Genomic DNA, 20545 nt, shown 5'->3' with positions numbered 1-20545 from the left:
CCCTGTAGTTCCTGCTTCCTATTCTGGAGGGCTTCCAGGTGCTAGATGGACACCCTTGGGATCAGAGAACCTGACAGGACCTGCCCTTTTGGGACCATCTACTTTCCTTGGCCAGAATGGACTGGCGATACACCCTGCCACTCTCCTCTCTGTTCAGCATCCCTGGGGCCTTTCTCAGGCCGGACTAACCCCTTATTCTTACCTTCCAGGTTTAAGGTCTGAGGATTCTGCCTCCTCTCCGGGCTGAAGCCATCCTTCTACTACTGCAGTCGGCTTCAGTGCCCTTCCCGACCACAGCCAGAACAACTCGTTCTCTCCCGATGGTCCCAGATAGGCTGTGTTGCCCACTCTTGCTTAAAATTCTTTTGTTGGTCAGGTCTGAAAGAAGAGCAAGAAAGTAACTTCCAGATGGCTAGTCTCACCCTGACTGGTGTACAGTTTCATCATCTTCTCTTTCCACTCAGCATGATTCTGGGAAGCCTGTGCTGGCTGTTGCTGGCTGCTTTCTTCTCTGAGAGCTGCTGCACTGCCCCAAATGAGCTGAGGAATAACCAAGATCTGAGTCAGATGTCCGGACACCAGACTGTCTCCATTGTGCTGAAGGAAAAACACTAAAAAGACCTTGGATTTGGAGTATGATGGCAGTTGACAGTGAAGCAATTAGGCATAATGTGAGCTCTGGGAGGACCTACAGACCACATATAATGGGTAGGCAGCCTAGGATCCTGACATACCATGAAGATAATGATGGTGACCTACCTGGGCTCAAGAGAGAAGGAGAATGGCAGTGGGAGACTCTGGAAGAGTCAGCTCAGGTCCTTCCAAATAAGATGTGACCAACAATGGGTGCAGTGGTCCATATTAGCTGAATCAGATTAAAACAGCCTCAAGAATTCCTCTGCAGGGTGGCATCTAGAGTACTCTAACCTTTTCCCCTAGTAAACTTTCAATTTAGATATAATCTTTCTTTCTTTATTTGTTTCTTTCTTCCTTCCTTCCTTATTTTCTTTCTTTCTTCCTTTCTTCCTTCCTTCCTTCCTTTCATTCTATTTTTTCTTTCTTTCATGGTTCCTTCCTTCTCTTTCTTCCTTGCTTCCATCCTTCCTTCTTTCTTTCCTTCCTTCTTTCTTGTTTATCTGAGGTTCTCTGTGTAGCCCTGGCTGTTCTGAATCATTATCTCCAAACCAGACTGGCCAACAACTCAGAGATTTATCTGCCATTGCCTCCAGAGTTCTGAGGTTAAATGTGTGCACCACCATGCCTGGCAACCATCAGCTGTTTCTTAAACTTCTATACATATTCTTGCATCTTATACACGTACTTACGTGTAACTGATTGAATTCTAGGTAAGCTGGGCTTCTGAGAAAAGCACATCCTTTTCCAAGGAGTATCTATTCTAGGGAGAGCACAACGGAGACATGGACATGGAGGCCCTGTGCCCATGAGAATTGGGGTTGCTGTATCTCAACTTGGCCAGTTTGCTTTGCCTCCTTGATTGCTCTGCTGACACTCTTTAGTACTTGTCCAACCACTGCATCCTATCTGAATTCTTCTCTTTTGAGAACAAAAATAATCAAATGAACAAATGAATGAAAGAAAGACAGACAGAAAGAAGGGAGGAAGGAAGGAAGGAAGGAAGGAAGGAAGGAAGGAAGGAAGGAAGGAAGGAAGAGACTGCTCCTAAAGTCAAGAACAGAGAAAAAGAGAGATCCTCTCCACTTAAAAAGAAAAACCAGTGAGGTAACTGGATGTAGGATTCAGGAGGCCGGAATTAGGTTGGGTAGTATCACCCAAAGGTTGGCAAAGCAGCCAACCCCTAGAGAGACCTTTTACCTCCACCAAGTGTTCATACTCAAAGGGCAAGGTCCTGTCACCACGAATCCTCAGACTCCACACTCCAGTGAGTGCCTGTCTCTTCTCATTTATATTCCTCACTCTGTGCAGAATGTTGCTCCTGTCTCCAACTCAAAGTGTTGGGATTAAAAGTGTGTGATCCCAAACACTGAGATTAAATGTGTAAACCACCACCCCCTGGATCTGTTTCTGGATCAATTTTGGATAGCCCAGGATAGCCTGGAACACACAGAGATTTGCCTGCCTCTCTATTCCAAGTCCTGGGATTAAAGGGGTGTGCTGCCACCACCCCCTTGTCCTGTATAGCTGAGGAGTGTGGCTGCTATGCCCGCTGATCTTCAGGCAAGCTTTATTCATTTAAACAAATACACCAGTATACAGAGGCCATGGCAGGAATGCTGCTTACTGCCTTGCTTTCCATGGCTTACTCAGCTTCCCTGCTTTAAACCCTACCACCACCTGCCTGCTGAAGTTTCTTTATACAAGACTTGGGGCCGGTGTCATTAGACTCTCACCTGAGATTCCAGCTTCTCGTTGAGACTTTTCCTTTTCAGCTGTGTGAGATTCTGTCCCAGTTACATGTGGTTCCGTAGCCTCTGGAGACTCTAGAGTAGAGAGTGTAGAAGGTCGACTGACAGGCAGGCACTTCCATCTGTTCGAATTCAGAGAACAGAACAACTGTGTAATGAATGAAGACAATGACCTCGAAATGTAAACAATATATATCATTACATAAACATTATGTAAGTAACTTAATCAGAGGTAGAAATGTACATTGCAACATGGTAGATATATATATATATCAATACAATATATATATCAATACATAAAAATGATTTAAACAGAGGTAGCAGACTCACATACAGTATTCAATATAATTTAACTTTATATCAATATACAAGAATCAATACCAATATTATTTTCTAAAAACAATAACTCACAAACACCAATCTATTATCCTATCACCAATTTTCCCTCTTTTTTTTTCAAGAATACCCATGAGCCTATGAAATACTTCCCCCATCCCTCAACCATATACCAATTATAACCAACCCCTAAAGGATGTCCCTAAACCTGAAGGCAAACTCTGCTGGGAGAGGGGACGTTATCCCCTAAAATTGCTTCCAGCTGTCATGGGGGTGACGTTCTTCTTAGGGGGTCCTGTGAAAGTAAATATGGTAAATTTCCAAGATTAATATTTGGTCTTGGAAAATTGCAAATAGTGTCTGAGAGTTTTGAGGAGGTCTGGCCAGGGTGTTGTAAAAGATGTGCACCATTTGGAACTGTCTTGTGCAGTTGGTACCAAAAATCAGGTCTTGTAGTAGCACTAGCAACATGATGATGTCTTATTTGCCAGGTGGAGTTGATATTATGTGTGCCCATCTTTTTCTTGGAAACTTAAAAGTTCACGGCAGGAAAATATATTATTTCTTCTGGGAAACTAAGCATTATATATAAAGACATATACAGACATATATATTCAATGAAATGTATGATAAAGACAGAAACAGATATGAGGAAAGGCAAAGAAAGTTTATAAATTATTATTATTATTATTATGTCCCATATCATGGCTCTTGACATGAGACAGAAACTCTGGGATATCTCTTATGAACAGGCTTGGAATTGGAGAGGGACGGAGCCAGAGTCTAACTACAAAACCAGATCTCTATATTTATAAATATATGCACATTAACACATATTTAAAAATATGTTTATTATAATTTATTTACTGAACCTATTCAGTTTTCTTGCTGATCCTTATTGGGTTGTAAATAGTTTCCATTTGTCAGTATTCAAACATCCAAGGTCCCTTGAATTCTTTGAAGATGAGTGTTTTCCTGCGGAGAAAAGCAGAGATCTCTGACCCCATCTTATATGCTGTTCTTACCATCGGTATGATTGTCATCATTGTTGATGAGCTGTCATTTCTTCTTTCCAAGAGATTCCTCCTCTTCAAACTGAACCTTTATTTATTTTGATGGTACCCAAAATTATTCTTCTCTTGTAAAAACATGAGCTAAACCACTTCCCCAACGCAGAACATATCCTGGCTTCCATTGCGAGGTCAGCATAACCTTGAAATAAACTGGTTGATTTAATTCTGCAGACTTTTCCGTTATTCAATGTCTTTTTGCGGACATTGTCCCCTTCTCAGTAGCGTAGAAAAAATCAAGGTTAATAAAGCATTATGAGTGAGCAGAGCTGGCGTGCAGGCCAGATGGAGGGGAGCCAATGGCAGTTTGCTCTGAACAGGTGAGGTCCAGACCTGAGGAAAGAACCTAGCACATAGCACCAAGTGCGGCCTGCAGGCACAAGCTCATGGCTCTTAGGTCCCCTCACTCTCGGCTGGGATGTGGGAGAAAGCTGACTGCAGGAAGGGCATGAGATGGTGCGGATATCAATGAACGAATGGATGTGGTGTAGCCTCAACTGGCCAGAGCCTTAAAGGGCTCTAAAAAGCTCCAAGGACGGGCACCAAGTGATCGTGCATTTGATTGGCATGCTAGAATTATTCAGAACAGCTGAAAACAACAGATACAATTTAATAATTGAAAATGAGGAAACTCACACAACCTGGGTAAAGGTTCCCATGTCCAAAACAGGTCTGAAGAACAGCATGCAAAGAGAGACAAAGAGAGCTAATTCACCTGGATTCCCAGGTTTTCTTCCCTGGCCCCAGGCAGCTGCACCCTAGCCAAATGTGATTGGCTGAGCTTCCCCATTCAGAGAGCAACTTCCTCTAAAGGGTGGTGACAGAAAAAGTTAAATCAGTCTCTTATCCACTGAAAACATTCTTCATGGTTGAAGGTGACATAGATGTTTTCAGAAAGAAAGAAAAGTAAGAGTCCTGAGAACAAGCAGAAATACACAAATATAAACAATCAGAAATTCTTCAGGCTTAAGAAAAAGAATACCAGAAACAACAACATCCTTTGCTGCAAATAAAGACCATGAGAAAACTTCAATGTCTTCTTAAAGACAAGTTCTCTATTTCCACTTTTTTCCTTTAAAATACACACAGGGCCTGGCAAGATGGCCCAGTTCCAACAGATGCTTTTGCGGAGCAGGATGGCCTGAGTTTGCCTCCCTGGGTACAGTAAAAAGAAAGAAGTGACTCCGAAAAGTCGCCTACTACCTCCACGTGTATATTGTGACACACATGCATAAATACATGCACACAGATGAAATATAAAATATATGTGAATGCTTAAAAGCAAATGATGATATTTTATGGGTGTTTAACACATATGCATGTGGATTATCTATAAGGTATTATAGAATAAAGAGCTCTAAAAAACAGCAAATGTATTTCTATTGCTAAATATTTTACTTTTAAAATATGATTTCACCCTGCAACCCATACTGTACTGAACCTCACCATGTGTCCCAGGCTGGCCTCAAACTCATGTCAAACCATTTGCTTCCACTTCCTGAGCCCTGGGATTACAGGAACGAGGCAACACACCTACCATCAGAATTTACTTTCTGGAGAAAGGGGTCAAAAAGAAATACTGTGTAGACTATAAAATAGTAAGGACATATAAGTTATAATCACTAAAACATATCAGAAAGGCTGATGAGAAATTTTAGAGTTCTAAAGCTAAAACATTAGAAATAAGAATTAGAGAAACAAAATATGAGGGGGATAAAAGTGCAAATGATAGAATAGAATGTCACAACAGAAACATTAGATATTAATGGATGAAATGTGACAAATAAAGGATAAATATTTTCTGAACAGATACAAAACAAGCACATTAATAACTTATCAGTAAGATAGAGAGTTTAAGAAGTGTTTGAGGGCTGGGAGGATGGCACAGCAGTTAGCATCACTGAATGTTCTTCCAGAGGACCAGGGTTCAATTCCCAGCACCCACATGGCAGCTGGCAGCTGTCTGTCACTAAAATACCAGGGGACCTGGCACAGGTACACAGGCCTATATCATGCAGGTCACACACTAACACACGTAAAATAAAAATAAGTAATTCTCTTTAAATTGAAGAAAAAGATGCTGTCGACAGTTGTGAACCTGTCACTGGCTTTAGAATCATTTAGTGCTAGTTGCTGGGAACAGCTTCTGTTCTCAGTTTAGGTTAGTCTACTTAGACTGTTGGTGGGGTTTGCAAGTCTGCTGTTTGAGCACTTAGCCCCCAGCAGGTGGCACTGTTGGAGGACTGTGGGGAGCATCCAAAGGCCTATACCATGAGGGCAGGGCTTTTGAAGGCTTTTACACTTAGCACTCACTGAATCTGATATGTAAGCTTTGCATCCTGTCCATTGCCACATGAGGAGTCTCCACCATGTGCTGCGGTCCCCATTAATGGCTCCGTTTTGGCATTGTGTGACACTTTTCCTGGGTAGGGAACCCATGTCAAACCAAATTCTTGGGTGAGGAGTTTACATAAACAGGGGTGATTCTAAAGCACTTGCATCACTAAAAGCCCACTCTCTCTCGGTTGACGACCCACGAATGCTGCATCTATCTGAATCTCCGGAGGTGGTGGATGACTACAAAGCAGCTTCAATCTCCAGACCAAACAGGGCTGATGCACATAGGACCTCACAGAGACTGTGAGATCACTCACGAGATCTGCAGGAGCTCAAGCCAGATAAACTCCCAGCATGGAGGAGGGGAAGTGGCCACAAAGCCAAGTTGCTATTTGTGATTGATAGCTGCTTGGAGAGGGAAAAAAGTTTTCTCAATGAAGTGACACTGGGTATAGCAAACGCAGCCCAGAACAGGCCCCATGCCCAGTAGTTTTCACTATAACTAGGATTCCATGGTTTTGTCTTTAACTTATAAACAGACTGTTTTGTTTGTTTTAAGCATGAGAAAGAGCATAATGTTAAGTTGGGAAAAGTTAGGGAAGGGAGAAAATATGATAAAAATGAATGAAAAATTTAAAAATAAGGAAAAATGAAAAGTAAAATATATATGTTGAGGTGGGACTGAGGGCATGGCTCTTGCAAAAGACCTGACTTCAGTTCTCAGATCCCAAATGGTGACTCACAATGGCCTGTTATCTAGTTCTAAGCAAACTGACACCATCTTATGATTTATGTGGGCAAATCCACAAAAACACACGGAAATAAAATACCCATGTACATAAAATTAAACAAAACGTGAAATAATATGATACAACTATTGATTTCGATAGTGCTCTTAGTCATAGGAACTGAGTTCAGTTTTCAGTAACTACTAACAGCCATCTGTAATGTGAGTCCACCCTGAGCGATTTAGTTCATGTTTTTTTAGCCCATGTTACATAGCAAGACATACATACACACTCACACACACACACACGTTCTCCACATATCTGTACATTTATATATTTACTTCACTATTATTGTGACTTCATATCATAAGCATTGTTGCCATCTTCATTGTACACAAGAAACGAAAGGCCCAGAGAGATTGAATAAGTAGCTTCCAAGTCACAGAGCAACTAAGATGTTACCCATGATTTACTCATGCCTCCTAGTCATCCTGATCATTGTGAGGTCAGGAGACAACCTGGGCACTCAGTGTGTAACCATATGAAGGAGGCAGTAGATACAGGAATCTGAGAAACACCCAAGATGGAACATTCACGGCTCATGTCCTAGGGTCTGGAAACTACTTCCTCTCCTCTTTATGATTTGGAAAAGGATCAGAAAGTCAAGGCAGGGGATCCCAGGTGGGCCAGACACTGGTTCTCAGACTTTATTCATGGGAACGGGTATATGAAAGAGAGAGATATGAGTGTGTGAGGGGAAAGTACGCTGACACTTGTTTTTCTGTCTCCCTAATTTCCTGTGGTGGACCAGAACAAAATCTACCTGTGATTGGAAATGTTGCCCCAGCCTAAAAAGAACAGAAAATCTTCTCACCAGTATCTCTCTCAACATCTAGTAGTCAAAGATGTGAATGACGCTTCACACAAAATGTTCCTGTCGAGCCCAGCAGTGAGGACAGGAAGGACCATGAGCAGAAGGGGAGAAGAGCCAGGGCTGTGAGAACAAGACACCCAGTCACTGTGAAGAGCTGCTCTAATACGTTTCCTGGCAAATGTTGTCACATTACCCACATTGGGCACATTATACATGAAACTGATGTCAGGAAGCTCCTGAAATCACAGCTGGAGCCATGAATTCATACGTTCTGAGTAAAGACTAAGTCTTCAGCCATCTAGACTTGTTCTTGTGGAGATAGGAACCACAGGCAGGGCCTTAGCCTTGTGCTCCTTGCTTTCTATTCTGGAGGGCTTCCTGGTGCTAGATGGACACCCTGGCAGTCAGAGAATCTAATAGGACCTGCTCTGTTGGGATCATCTCCTTTGCTTATCCAGAAGGGACTGGCGGTACAGCCTGCGGCTCTCCACTCTGCTCATTGTCCCTGGGTTCTTTCTCAGGCCTGACAAACCCCTCATTCTTACCTTCCAGGTTTAAGATCTGAGGATTCTGCCTCATCCCCAGGCTGAAGCCGTCCATCTACTACTGCAGGCGGCTTCAGTTCCCTTTCGGACCAAGGCCAGAACAACTCATTCTGTGTCCATGGTCACAGGTAGGCTGAGTTGCCCATTCTTGCTTAAAAGGCTTTATTGTTGGTCAGGTCTGAAACATGAACAAGAAGAAACTTCCAGTTGGCTAGACTCACCCTGACTGGTGTACAGTTTCATCATCTTCTCTTTCCACTCAGCATGATTCTGGGAAGACTGTGCTGGCTGTTGCTGGCTGTTTTCTTCTCTGAGAGATGGAGCACTGCCCCATATGAGCTAAAGTTTCACCAAGATCTGAGCCAGATGTCTGGATACCAGACTGTCTCCATCGTGCTGAAGGAAAGAGACTAAAAAGACCTAGGATTTGAAGTATGATGGGAGTTGTCAGTGAAGCTATTAGGCATAAGGTGAGCTCTGGGAGGGACCAACAGACCACAAAAGAAAGGCCATAGAACAATGGGAAGGCTGCCTAAGGTCCTGATGTGGCATTAAGATAATGATGGTGGCCTACCTGGGGTCAAGAGAAAAGGAGAATGGCAGTGGGAGACTCTGGAAGAGCCAGCTCAGGACCTTCCAAACAAGCTTTATTCATTTAAACACAAATACACCAGTATACAAAAGCCATGGCAGGAATGCTGCTTACTGCCTTGCTTTCCATGGCTTACTCGGCTTCCCTGTTATACACCCTACCACCACCTGCCTCCTGAAGTTTCTTTATACAAGACTTGGGGCCGGTGTCATTAGACTCTCACCTGAGATTCCCGCCTCTCCTTGAAGCATCTCCTTTTCAGCTGTGTGAGATTCTGTCCCAGTTACATGTCGTTGTGTAGCCTCAGGAGACTCCAGAGTACCGAGAGTGTGGGAGGTCCACTGACAGGGTGGCACTTCCATCTATCCAGCTACAGAGGACTGCTTCTTCCACGCCACAGTCAGTCACTGCTCTGCACCTCTAAGTAATCCCTCATCTGTTAGCTGTAAGTTTTAAACTCTTTGGCTCACCAAGTTGGCTTTTGGTGGAATAATACCTTGGTCTGTTGGAGGCCTAGCTGATTTGGGAAACACATAACTCTCAGGGTCTAAGTCAATGTTTTCAGACTATACCCACCTTCTTTTTTAGTACAGCTACTTTTTTTTTAAAAAAAAAAACTACGTTTCTGATTATCTTGTATCCCAGCTACACACTTCATCCTAGATCTGAGGGGATAGCTCAGTTAGCAAGGTGCTTTCTTTGCTAGCACGAGGACACAGATTCAACCTCCAGAATCTAAATAAAACCTCCTGTTCTGTTAGCCTGTACTTGACATCCTAGCACAAAACTGTGCAGACATAATGTTCCTGGGGTTTACTGGTGAGAAGGCTTATCCTATTTTGTGAGCTTGAGGCCAATGAAAGACTGTGTCTCAGAAAAAAAGAAAGAGGACCGCACCAGAGAATACACACCCAAACCTGTCCTTAGGCATCTACCAGAAGTGTGCACAGATAACCAGACCCACACCAACCCACCGACCCTCCACATACACACACACAATCAAACACACACCTACATTTGATCACCTGGAGTGGAGATTCCCTTCCCTGGATACCCTGTGAAATCATACTAGGAGCTTACATACCACACACACCACTACAACCTGACAACACCCTCTGCCCCCACACAAAGAGGGATGGAGAGAGAGAGAGAGAGTGAATTATGTACCTTATGCCCAAAAGCAAATTTGATTAGGCTGTAAGGAGGTCCAGGTATCAGAGCTAAGCAATCAGGTGACACTACCCAACCTAATTCCGGCCTTCTGAATCCTACTTTAAGTTACCTCACTGGTTTTCTTACTAAGTGCAGAGGATCTCTATTTTTCTCTGGTCTTGACCTTACCAGCAGTTTCCCTCCTTTCTTCATTCATTTCATCTTTCTGTCTGTCTTTCTTTCATTCATTTGTTCATTTGATCCTTCTTGTTATCAAAAGGGAATAATTCTGATGGGATGCAGTAGCTGGTCAAGTACTCAAGAGTGTAAGTAGAACAATCGAGGAGGCAAAGCAAACTGGCCCAGTCGAGGTGCAGCAACCTATATCCTGATGGGAACAAGGCCTAAATTGCTCCTCTAACTGTCCATCTCTCCTTTGTCCTCCCCCTAGAATGGATACTTCTGGGAAAAGTGTGTGCTTTTCTCACAAGCCCAGCTTACCTGGAATTCAATCTGTGATAAGTAAGTAGGTGTATAAGATGGAAGAATATGTAAAGAAAATTAAGAAACAGGTTAAGTTCACCGGGCATGGTGGTGCATGCCTTTAATCCCAGTACTCTGGAGGCAAAGGCAGATAAATCTCTGAGTTCTTGGTCAATCTGGTTTATAGGGAAAGTTCCCGGACAGCCATGGCTACACTGAGATACTCAGTTACACAAGAAGGAAGGAAGGAAGGAAGGAAGGAAGGGACGGAGGGAGGGAGGGAGGAAGGGAGGGAGGGAGGAAACGAAAGAAAGAAAGAAAAAAAGAGTAAGAAAGATTGCACAAGAAAAGACAGAAATCTTTAATAAATAAATAAATAATAACAAAAAACAAAAAAAAGGTAATACCCAAACCATAGTGATGAACACAAAATGAAAGTGTAAATCCACTCTTAGGAATACAGGTCACTGAACAACAGTATTCTGCTGTGTCATGTTATGCCAATGCTTGTTTCTGATGTTCATTCTCTCCTCTCAGAGCCATCGAAGTCCTCCCGTCTCTTGGGCTTTCTCTAATACTATTGCAGTATGAGGTGAATTGATCTACCATGATTTCCTTTAAAGGGACCATGGAATTTATTTATCATGTGTGTCGAGTGAGAGAGGAGGAAAGCCTCACTTGTATACAGGGATAGCCAGAAATCCCAAGACCACGTATTGAAAAGATGTCCAATCCCCTCCATACACTTGAGGTGCTAGCATATCACACAAGACATGTTTTATTCAAAAAGCTGTGACTTTCTCATCAGTGACCTTGGAGGCTATTAGTGACTGGTAGTGTATTCGACTGTTATTCTAGGATTAATCAGAGCAGCTCAAAACAACAGATATAATTTAATAATTGAAAACGGAGAAACTCAACACTACCGGGGTAAAGGTTCCCATGTCCAAAACCAGTCTGTGAAACTGCACTAAGAGAGCCAAAGAGAGCAAGGGCACCTGGATTTCCAGGTTTTCTTCCCTGCACCCAGGTAGCCACACCTTAGACAAACGTGATTGGCTGAGCTTCCCCATCAAGAGAGAAACTTCCTCTAAAAGGTAGTGACAAAAAACTTAATTCAGTCTCTTATCCATTGATAACATTATTCCTGCCTGAAGGTGATGTAGATGTTTTCAAAAAGAATGAAAAGTAAGAGTCCTGGGAACAAGGAGAAGTATACAAATATAAACAATCAGAAATTATTCAGGTTGCAGAAAAAGAATACCACAGATAACAACATCTTTTTGTGCAAATTAAGCCCATCAGAAGGCTTGAATGTAATCTTAATTCCAAATTCCCTATCTCCACTTTTTCCTTTAAAATACACACAGGGCATGGAAAGATGGCCCAGTGCCTACAGATGCTTGTGACCACGACGATGGCCTCAATTTGCCTCCCTGTGTACACTGAAGAAAGAAGTGACTCCTAAAAGTTGCCTGCTATCTCCACGTGTATATTGTGACACACATGCAAAAACACATGCGCACAAAATGTAAAATATACTGAATGCTTAAAAGGAAATACTGATATTTTAGGTATGTTTAACACATATTCATATGGATTATCTATAGTGTATTGTAGAATAAAGAGCACTAGAAAACGGCAAATGTATTTCTATTGTTAAATATTTTACTTTTAAAATATGATTTCACCCTGAAACCGATACTATACTGAACCTCACATGTGTCCCCAGCTGGCCTCAAACTAATGTCAAACCCTTGTCTTCCACTTTCTGAGCCCTGGGATTACAGGTATGAGGCACCACACCTAACATCAGGATTTACACTCTGGAGAAAGTGGTCAAAAAGCAATACTGTTGTAGACTATAAAATAGTAAGGACATGTAATTTATAATCACTAAAACGTATCAGAAAGGCTGATGAGAAATGAGAGAGTTCTAAAGCTAAAACAATAACAATAAGAATTAGAGAAACAAAATATGACAGGGATAAGAGTGCAAATGATAAAGAGTAGAATGTCACAACAGATACATTAGCTATTAATGCATCAAACACTACAAATGAATAAACATTCTCTGAACAGATACAAAAGCAAGAACAGTAAAACCTTATCAGTAAGATAGAGAGATTAAGAAGTGTGTTTGAGGGCTGGGAGGATTGCTCAGCAGTTAGCATCACTGACTGCTGTTCCAGAGGACCCAGGTTCAATACTGAGCACCCACATGGCAGCTCACAGCTTGCTGTCACTACAATTCCAGGGAAACTGGCACCCTTAAACAGGCCTGTATCATGCAGGCCAAACACTAACACACGTAAAATAAAAATAAGTAATTCTTTTTAATGTAGATGAAAAAGATGCTGGCGACAGTGGTGATCCTGTCACTGCCTATAGAAACATTTACTGCTCATTTAGTAAGGGGTTTGCAAGTCTGCTGTTTGAGCGCTTAGCCCCCAGCAGGTGGCACTGTTGGAGGACTGTGGGAAGCATCCCAGACCTGCAGCATGATGGCAGGGCCTGTGAAGGCTGTTATACTTAGCACTCACTGAATCTGATCTATAAGCTTTGCATCCTGTCTATTGCCACATGAGGAGTCTCCACCATGTGTCATGGTCACCATTAACAGCACCGTCATGGCATTGTGTGACATTATTACTGGGTAGGGAACCCATGCCAGATGAAATTGTGAATGTAGACTTTACACAACAAGGGTGAATCTAAAGCACTTGCATCACTAAAAAGCCCACTCAGTCATGGCTGATGACTCACAAAGTCTGCATCTATCTGAATCTCCGGAGGTGGTGGATGACTCCAAAGGAACATCGTTCTCCAGACCCTACAGAGCTGATGCACATAGGACCTCAAAGAGACGGTGAGATCACTCACGAGGTCTGCAAGAGCTCAATCCAGGTAAAATCCCACCATGGAGGAGCGGAAGTGGCCACAAAGCCCTACACCTAGCAAGTAGCTGTGTGTGATGGATAGCTGCTTTCTCAATTTAGTGACACTGGGTATGGCAAAGAAACCCAAGAACAGGCAACATCTACAGTAGTTTCCAGTATAAATAGGACTCCATGGTTTTGTTGTTGACTTATAAAAGGACTGTTTGTTTGTTTTAAGCAAGAGAAAGAGCATAATGTTAAGTTTGGAGGAGTTGGGGAAGGGGTAAAATATGGTAAAAATAAATGTAAAATTTAGAAATAAAGAAAAATTAAAAGTAAAATATATATAATGATGAGGCACTGAGGAGATGGCTCTTGCAGAGGAGATGGGGAAGGGGGAAATATGTTAAAAACTGTAAAATTTAGGCGGCGGAGGCGGAGCGGCGGCGGCCAGACGCACCGGAGGCGGAGCAGCGGCGGCCAGACGCACCGGAGGCGTTGCGGCGGCGGCCAGACGCGGCGGAGCGGCGGCCTGACGCGGCGGAGCGGCAGCAGCGGCCAGACGCGGTGGAGCAGCTGCGTCCAGACGCGGCAGAGCGACATCGCATTCAGGAAGAAGCTTTGGGAGACCAGCTCGGCAGCAGACACAAGCGGCAAGGTCAGGCGGGCATTAAGGAGAGCAGATTGCCCTACTACAATCAAATCAAAGAGGTAGGCCTTTGTTTGGCCAGGTCACTGGCAAACGGGGAGCCTGGTCCTGTCAGGAAGACCCTTCGGAGGGGTGAGAGGGTTCTTGGCCCGCTGCAGGAACCAGGAAACAGAGCGAGGGCATTTTGTAAGAGGAGCCCTGGGCCAGCAGGGAAACCTGATCCGGTTTTTAAAAGACCCATTAGATAGGATTAATAGGAGGAGATGGGCAGACGCCAAGGCAAGAACTCACCCAATAATCTGAAAAACAACATGAAAACACCAGAACCCAAGGATCTTACAACAGAAGTATTTGAACAATCTAACACAGAAGAAGTGGAAAAAATTGACTTTATGAACACAATAGAGTCCCTTAAACAACATGTAAAAAATGCCCTTATAGAAATGGATGAGAAGTATAACAAAAAGTTTGAAGAAATGAGTAAATATGTACATGATACCCTGGGAAACCAAGATAAAACGATCAAACAGGTAATGGAAACAGTTCAAGAATTGAAAACTGAAATGAAGGCAAGGAAGAAAATACAAACTGTGGACCAGCCGGATATGGAAAATCTAGGTCAACGAGCAGAGTCTACAGAAACAAGCATAATCAATAGAATACAAGAGATAGAAGAAAGAATCTCAGATGCTGAGGACACCATAGAGAAAATAAATGAACAGATCAAAGAAAACAGCAAAACCAACAAATTCTCAACACAAAACATTCAGGAAATATGGAACACAATAAAAAAAACCAAACTTAAGAATAATAGGTATAGATGAAGGAGAAGAGTCACAGCTCAAAGGCCAAGAAAATATATTCAACAAAATTATGGAAGAAAACTTTCCCAACTTAAAGAAAGATATTCATTTAAATATTCAAGAAGGATACAGAACACCAAACAGACTGGATCAAAGAAAAAACATCTCCTCGCCATATAATAATCAAAACACAAAATATACAGGTTAAAGAAAGAATACTAAGAGCTGCAAAGGAAAAAGGGCAAGTAACTTATAAAGGTAAACCGATCAGACTTACACCTGACTTCTCTATGGAAACTATGAAAGCGAGAAGGTCCTGGATAGATGTTCTGCAGAAGCTAAGAGACCATGGATGCAAGCCCAGACTACTATACCCAGCCAAGCTTTCGTTCACTATAAATGGAGAAATCAAGACATTCCACGATAAGAATAAATTTAAACAATATGTAGCCACAAATCCAGCCCTACAGAAAGTAATAGAAGGAAAATCACAACCCAAGGAATCCAACACTGCCAACACTGCCTACAATAACCCAGGCATCTAGTGACCCTTCACCAGCACATCTCAAAGAAGGGAGACACACAATCTCTACGACCAAAAGCAATAAGAATAACCAGAGTAAACAACCACTGGTCATTAATATCACTTAATATTAATGGGCTCAATTCACCTATAAAAAGGCACAGGCTAAAAGATTGGATACGATAACAGGATCCAACATTCTGCTGTTTGCAAGAAACACATCTCAACCACAAAGACAGGCACCTACTCAGAGTAAAGGGTTGGGAAAAGTTGTTTCAAGCAAATGGTCCTAAGAAAAAAAGCAGGTGTGGCCATATTAATTTCTAACAAAACTGACTTCAAACTAAAATCAATCAGAAGAGACCGAGATGGTCACTTTATACTCATAACAGGAACAATTCATCAGGATGATGTCTCAATTCTGAATATCTACGCCCCCAATATAAAAGCTCCTACTCATGTAAAAGAAATATTACTAGAACTCAAAGCAGACATCAAACCACACACACTAGTAGTAGGAGACTTCAACACACCTCTCTCTACAAGGGACAGGTCAATCAGACAGAAACCTAAAAGAGAATTAAGAGAATTATTGGAGGTAATGAAGCAAATGGACTTAACAGACATCTATAGAACATTCCACCCAAATAGGAAAGAATATACCTTCTTCTCTGCAGCTCATGGAACCTTCTCAAAAATTGACCACATACTTGGAAACAAAGGAAACCTCCACAGATACAAAAAAATATCAGTGTCCACCTGTGTCCTATCTGATCACCACGGATTAAAGTTAGAAGGCAACAACAATGCTACCCACAGAAAGCCGACAAACTCATGGAAACTGAACTGTCAACTACTGAACCACACCTGGGTCAAGGAAGAAATTAAGAAAGAAATTAAAGTCTTCCTTGTATTTAATGAATAAAGAGACAACATACTCAAACCTATGGGACACAATGAAAGCAGTGCTAAGAGGAAAGTTCATAGCACTAAGTGCCCACTTAAAGAAAACGGAAAATGCATACATTGGGGACTTAACAACACACCTGAAAGCTCTAGAAAAAAAAGAAGCAGACATGCCCAGGAGGAGTAGAAGATTGGAAATAATAAAACTGAGGGCCGAAATCAACAAAATAGAAACACAAAAAACAGTCCAAAGAATCAATGAAACAAAAAGCTGGTTCTTGGAGAAAGTCAACAAGATCGACAAACCCCTATCCAAACTAATTAAACGACAGAGTGATGTTGTGGGAGGTCCTCCCACTCCTCCAGCCAATAGCCACTGAGATACCAGCCCTTTGGGGCGTGGTCTCTCTCCCTTTAAAAAAGCAGCCACTTCCCTCTCCTCTCTCTCTTCACTTCCTGCTCCACCAGCGACTAGACTCCTGATTGCGTAGAGGGCTGTTGCCTGGGACAGTGATCTGTAAGTTTTTTCCCCTTTAAATAAATATCACCCTATTAATCATAATCCCAAATTGGTGTGTCATTGTTTGTGACTTATGCCTTCATTTTGGCACCCAACGTTTGGTTTTAGAACCTCTCCCGGCTCGCAGCCGCGAGTTCGGCTTGGCGGCCGGAAGTTCGGCTTGGCGGCCACGAGTTCAGCTTGGCGGGCGCTAGTTCGGCTTGGCGGCCGCAAGTTCGGCTTGGCGGGAGCCCTTGCTTCCTCAGCCGCTGCCTGTGCCTTGCAGTGGCGGACTTGGCCTCCCGTGGTTTGCTCTTTTCTGAGTTGTTTTTAAATCTCCCTTGCAAGCGCAGCTCTTAGAGTGGCACGAACCAGAGCACGCGGTTGCTGAAAGCTGCAACCCCTCAGGGTGACTCTGTCACGTGGAGGCATAAGCAGCTTCCAGATTGCTCTTCTCTACCCCTGGATTCTGGGTTTCTGGTTCCATCTCTGGAATTGATTTAATTATATTTACTTTGTTGAGAAACTTGCGTTTTCCAGTTTTTAACATCTACTAAGGCACTGAAACAGGACCATGTTTTCATCGCGATTCTGCAACAGCGCCACCTGCTGGACAATAGGTAATATGGCAATTTTCGTTTCTAACGCAAATTTTACTGCTTTGTTTTCACTAATACAATGGATTAGTAATTTTATATTTACTAATACAATGAATTACATCATACAAGGTTTATATGATTATGGGAATACCTTAATTTGCTTGTTACTAGGCTTCAGTTTTCTTTTCCATATTCTATCATTAAGGAAGAATATGGCACTCCTAAGAATGATAGAATCTTTACGAACTAATAATGAACAACTAATTGACAGGATTAAAATTATTGAAAATCAGAGGTTATCTGAACAAGTGGATACTATGACAGACAAAATTGATTCCATACCCAAGGGTATTAGAAAGTTACCTGAAAGGGTTCAGGCTGTTGAATTTGACCTTCAGAGTTTATCACAAAGTTTTGATAAGGTAACAGACAGAATGTACCTCCAAGATGGGAATCTACATGATATACAAGAAAAGTTTAAGGAGGACATGTTATCTTTGAATGAAAAAATTAAAGCTTTGGAATCACAGGTGCAGAATGGGGACCAAAAAATTGATACCTCAGTGAAATCACTGGAAATATATACAGGTCAGGAGATTCAGGATTTAAGAGAGACAATGATAAAAAGGTTTGAAAAGATTGGAGAAATTATTGCAGCTGGTGAACAGAGTAAGGAGGCACAAGGACAGGATACAATGCCTCCACCAGCTATTAGAACTGGCTTACCCAGGGTTCTAGCGACATACCCTGTACTTAATTCTGACAAAGCGTCAACTTCTAAAGGCTCAAAGGGAGTCAGAGAAGCTAGATGGACACCAATAGCAATGAATGATCTGAAAGAAATTAAGCAAGCTGTTGTTAATTTTGGCTTGCACAATGCATATGTAAAGGAAATGATAAAGACTTGGGCTTCTAATGCTAGAGCTATCCCCCATGATTTCCATCAGTTAGTGTCTGCAGTTTTAGATAATGGACCTTCCTTGATGTTAGGAATTTATTTCAGAGAAGAATCCAAACATATGGAACAGCAAGGAAGAGCAAAAGGTATTGAGGTTTCCCAAGATCAAATTCTTGGTGCAGGAGAATATGCTGATCCACAGGTCCAAGCTCTTTATGACGATGAAGTACTGTGTCTATGTCACCAAGCAGCTTTAAATGCTTTGAATAGGATACAAGATCCAGCAAAAAGGGTTGAATCATATACCAGAATTAGGCAGGGACAGAGAGAACCCTTTATTGACTTTTTGCAAAGATTGATTAAGGCTCTGGACATAGGGGTAACAGACCCAGAATCTAGACGAATACTTCTTGAATTTCTAGCTTTTGAGAATGCAAACATAGAATGCAAAAAGATAATTGGGCCTTTAAAGTCTAGATCAGCACCTATGGATGAATGGATTCAGCATACAATGAATGTTGAGACGTTTAGCTATAATGATGAATCTTGGGTAGGAGAAGTGATTTCCAAAGCAATGAGGAGACATCAAACTGCCAGGTGTTTTAATTGTGGTAAATTAGGACATTTACAAAGGGACTGCAGGCAAAGAATTTCTAGTAATAATATCTCTTCTGGGAATGACAAAAATAGGAGACCTCGGCCTTCAGGTATATGTAGGATATGCGGTAAAGGCAGGCATTGGTCCAACGAATGTAGGTGAACAACAGATAGACGGGGCAATCCGATATCATCGGGAAACTCCTTGGGGGGCCTCTCGCAGGCCCCCAAGCCAACAGTGGCCTAGTCATTCCCAGTCACAATGGAGAACGTGCCTCACCAAGAAAATTAAAAGCTCCAATTTCTGCTGTAAAAAGTAATACTGGTCTAAATGATGAATTACGTGTGGAGGATGAGTCAAAAAACCCAGTAGGACAGAGTAAACGTATATTTTGGCAGACTTCTATTAATGATCAAAGACCAAAGCTAAGAGTCTGTATAAATGACACTTTTATTGAAGGCTTATTAGACACAGGTGCGGATGTAAGTATCATTACCCCAGAATCTTGGCATCCGAATTGACCTCTTCAAGAGGTAGATATTCAGTTCCTAGGAATTGGAACCCTATCTCGTGTAAAACAAAGCACAAGATGGGTTGAATGCATAGGGCCCGAAGGGCAAATAGGAAGACTAAGGCCATATATAGCCAATATTGCCATAAATTTATGGGGCCGTGACCTGCTACAGCAATGGAATACCCAGATTAACATTCCTGTATTTCCAGGAATTCATAATTCGGGGAAGGATATGATGAGGTATTATGGAAAAAGGTCACCAGCCATTCAGGCTGTACAAGAACATACAGCAAATACCAAACCTTTAGAGGTACCAACAGCCCTACCTTTAAAATGGCTAACTGAGAAGCCAATATGGATCAAACAGTGGCCTCTAGCTGAAGATAAACTACAGGCATTGGAACAGCTGGTGCAAGAGCAACTAGATGCTCACCATATTGAAGAATCAACCAGCCCTTGGAATTCTCCTGTGTTTGTTGTAAAAAAGAAATCTGTTAAATGGAGAATGGTGACAGATCTAAGAGCTGTCAACAAAGTAATTCAACCTATGGGCCCACTACAGTCTGGAATTCCTTTGCCTTCTCTGTTACCAAAAGGATGGCCTCTTATAGTTATTGATTTGAAAGATTGTTTTTTCACTATACCGTTACAAGAAAAGGATAGAAAAATTTGCCTTCACAGTGCCTACTTATAATAATTCTCAGCCTAATAAGAGATATCAGTGGAATGTCCTCCCACAGGGTATGCTCAATAGTCCTACACTGTGCCAATATTTTGTAAGTAAGCCATTGGAAATAATTCGTAAACAATTCCCCAAGTCCATTATTTATCATTACATGGATGACATCTTGTTATCTGATTCAAATAAAGATACTTTAGAAAGGATGTTTGAAGAAGTAAAGAAAGTCTTGCCTAGGTGGGGATTACAAATTGCCCCTGAAAAGATTCAAAGAGGAAACTCTATTAATTACCTAGGTTACAGAATAGGGTTAGAGAAAATTAAAACACAAAAGGCACAAATCAGGAGAGACCGCTTAAAGACTCTTAATGATTTCCAAAGATTGCTAGGAGACATTTCCAGTCTACGACCAGCTGTTGGGATAACACCTGATCTAATAGTTCATTTAAACAAAACCTTAGATGGTGATAAAGATTTGAATAGTCCAAGAGAACTGA

This window comes from Microtus pennsylvanicus, chromosome X, assembly GCF_037038515.1.
Source record: "Microtus pennsylvanicus isolate mMicPen1 chromosome X, mMicPen1.hap1, whole genome shotgun sequence".
Classification (NCBI taxonomy): Eukaryota; Metazoa; Chordata; class Mammalia; order Rodentia; family Cricetidae; genus Microtus; species Microtus pennsylvanicus.
The sequence above is the reverse complement of the archived record's forward strand: the minus strand, read 5'-3'. Positions refer to the sequence as shown.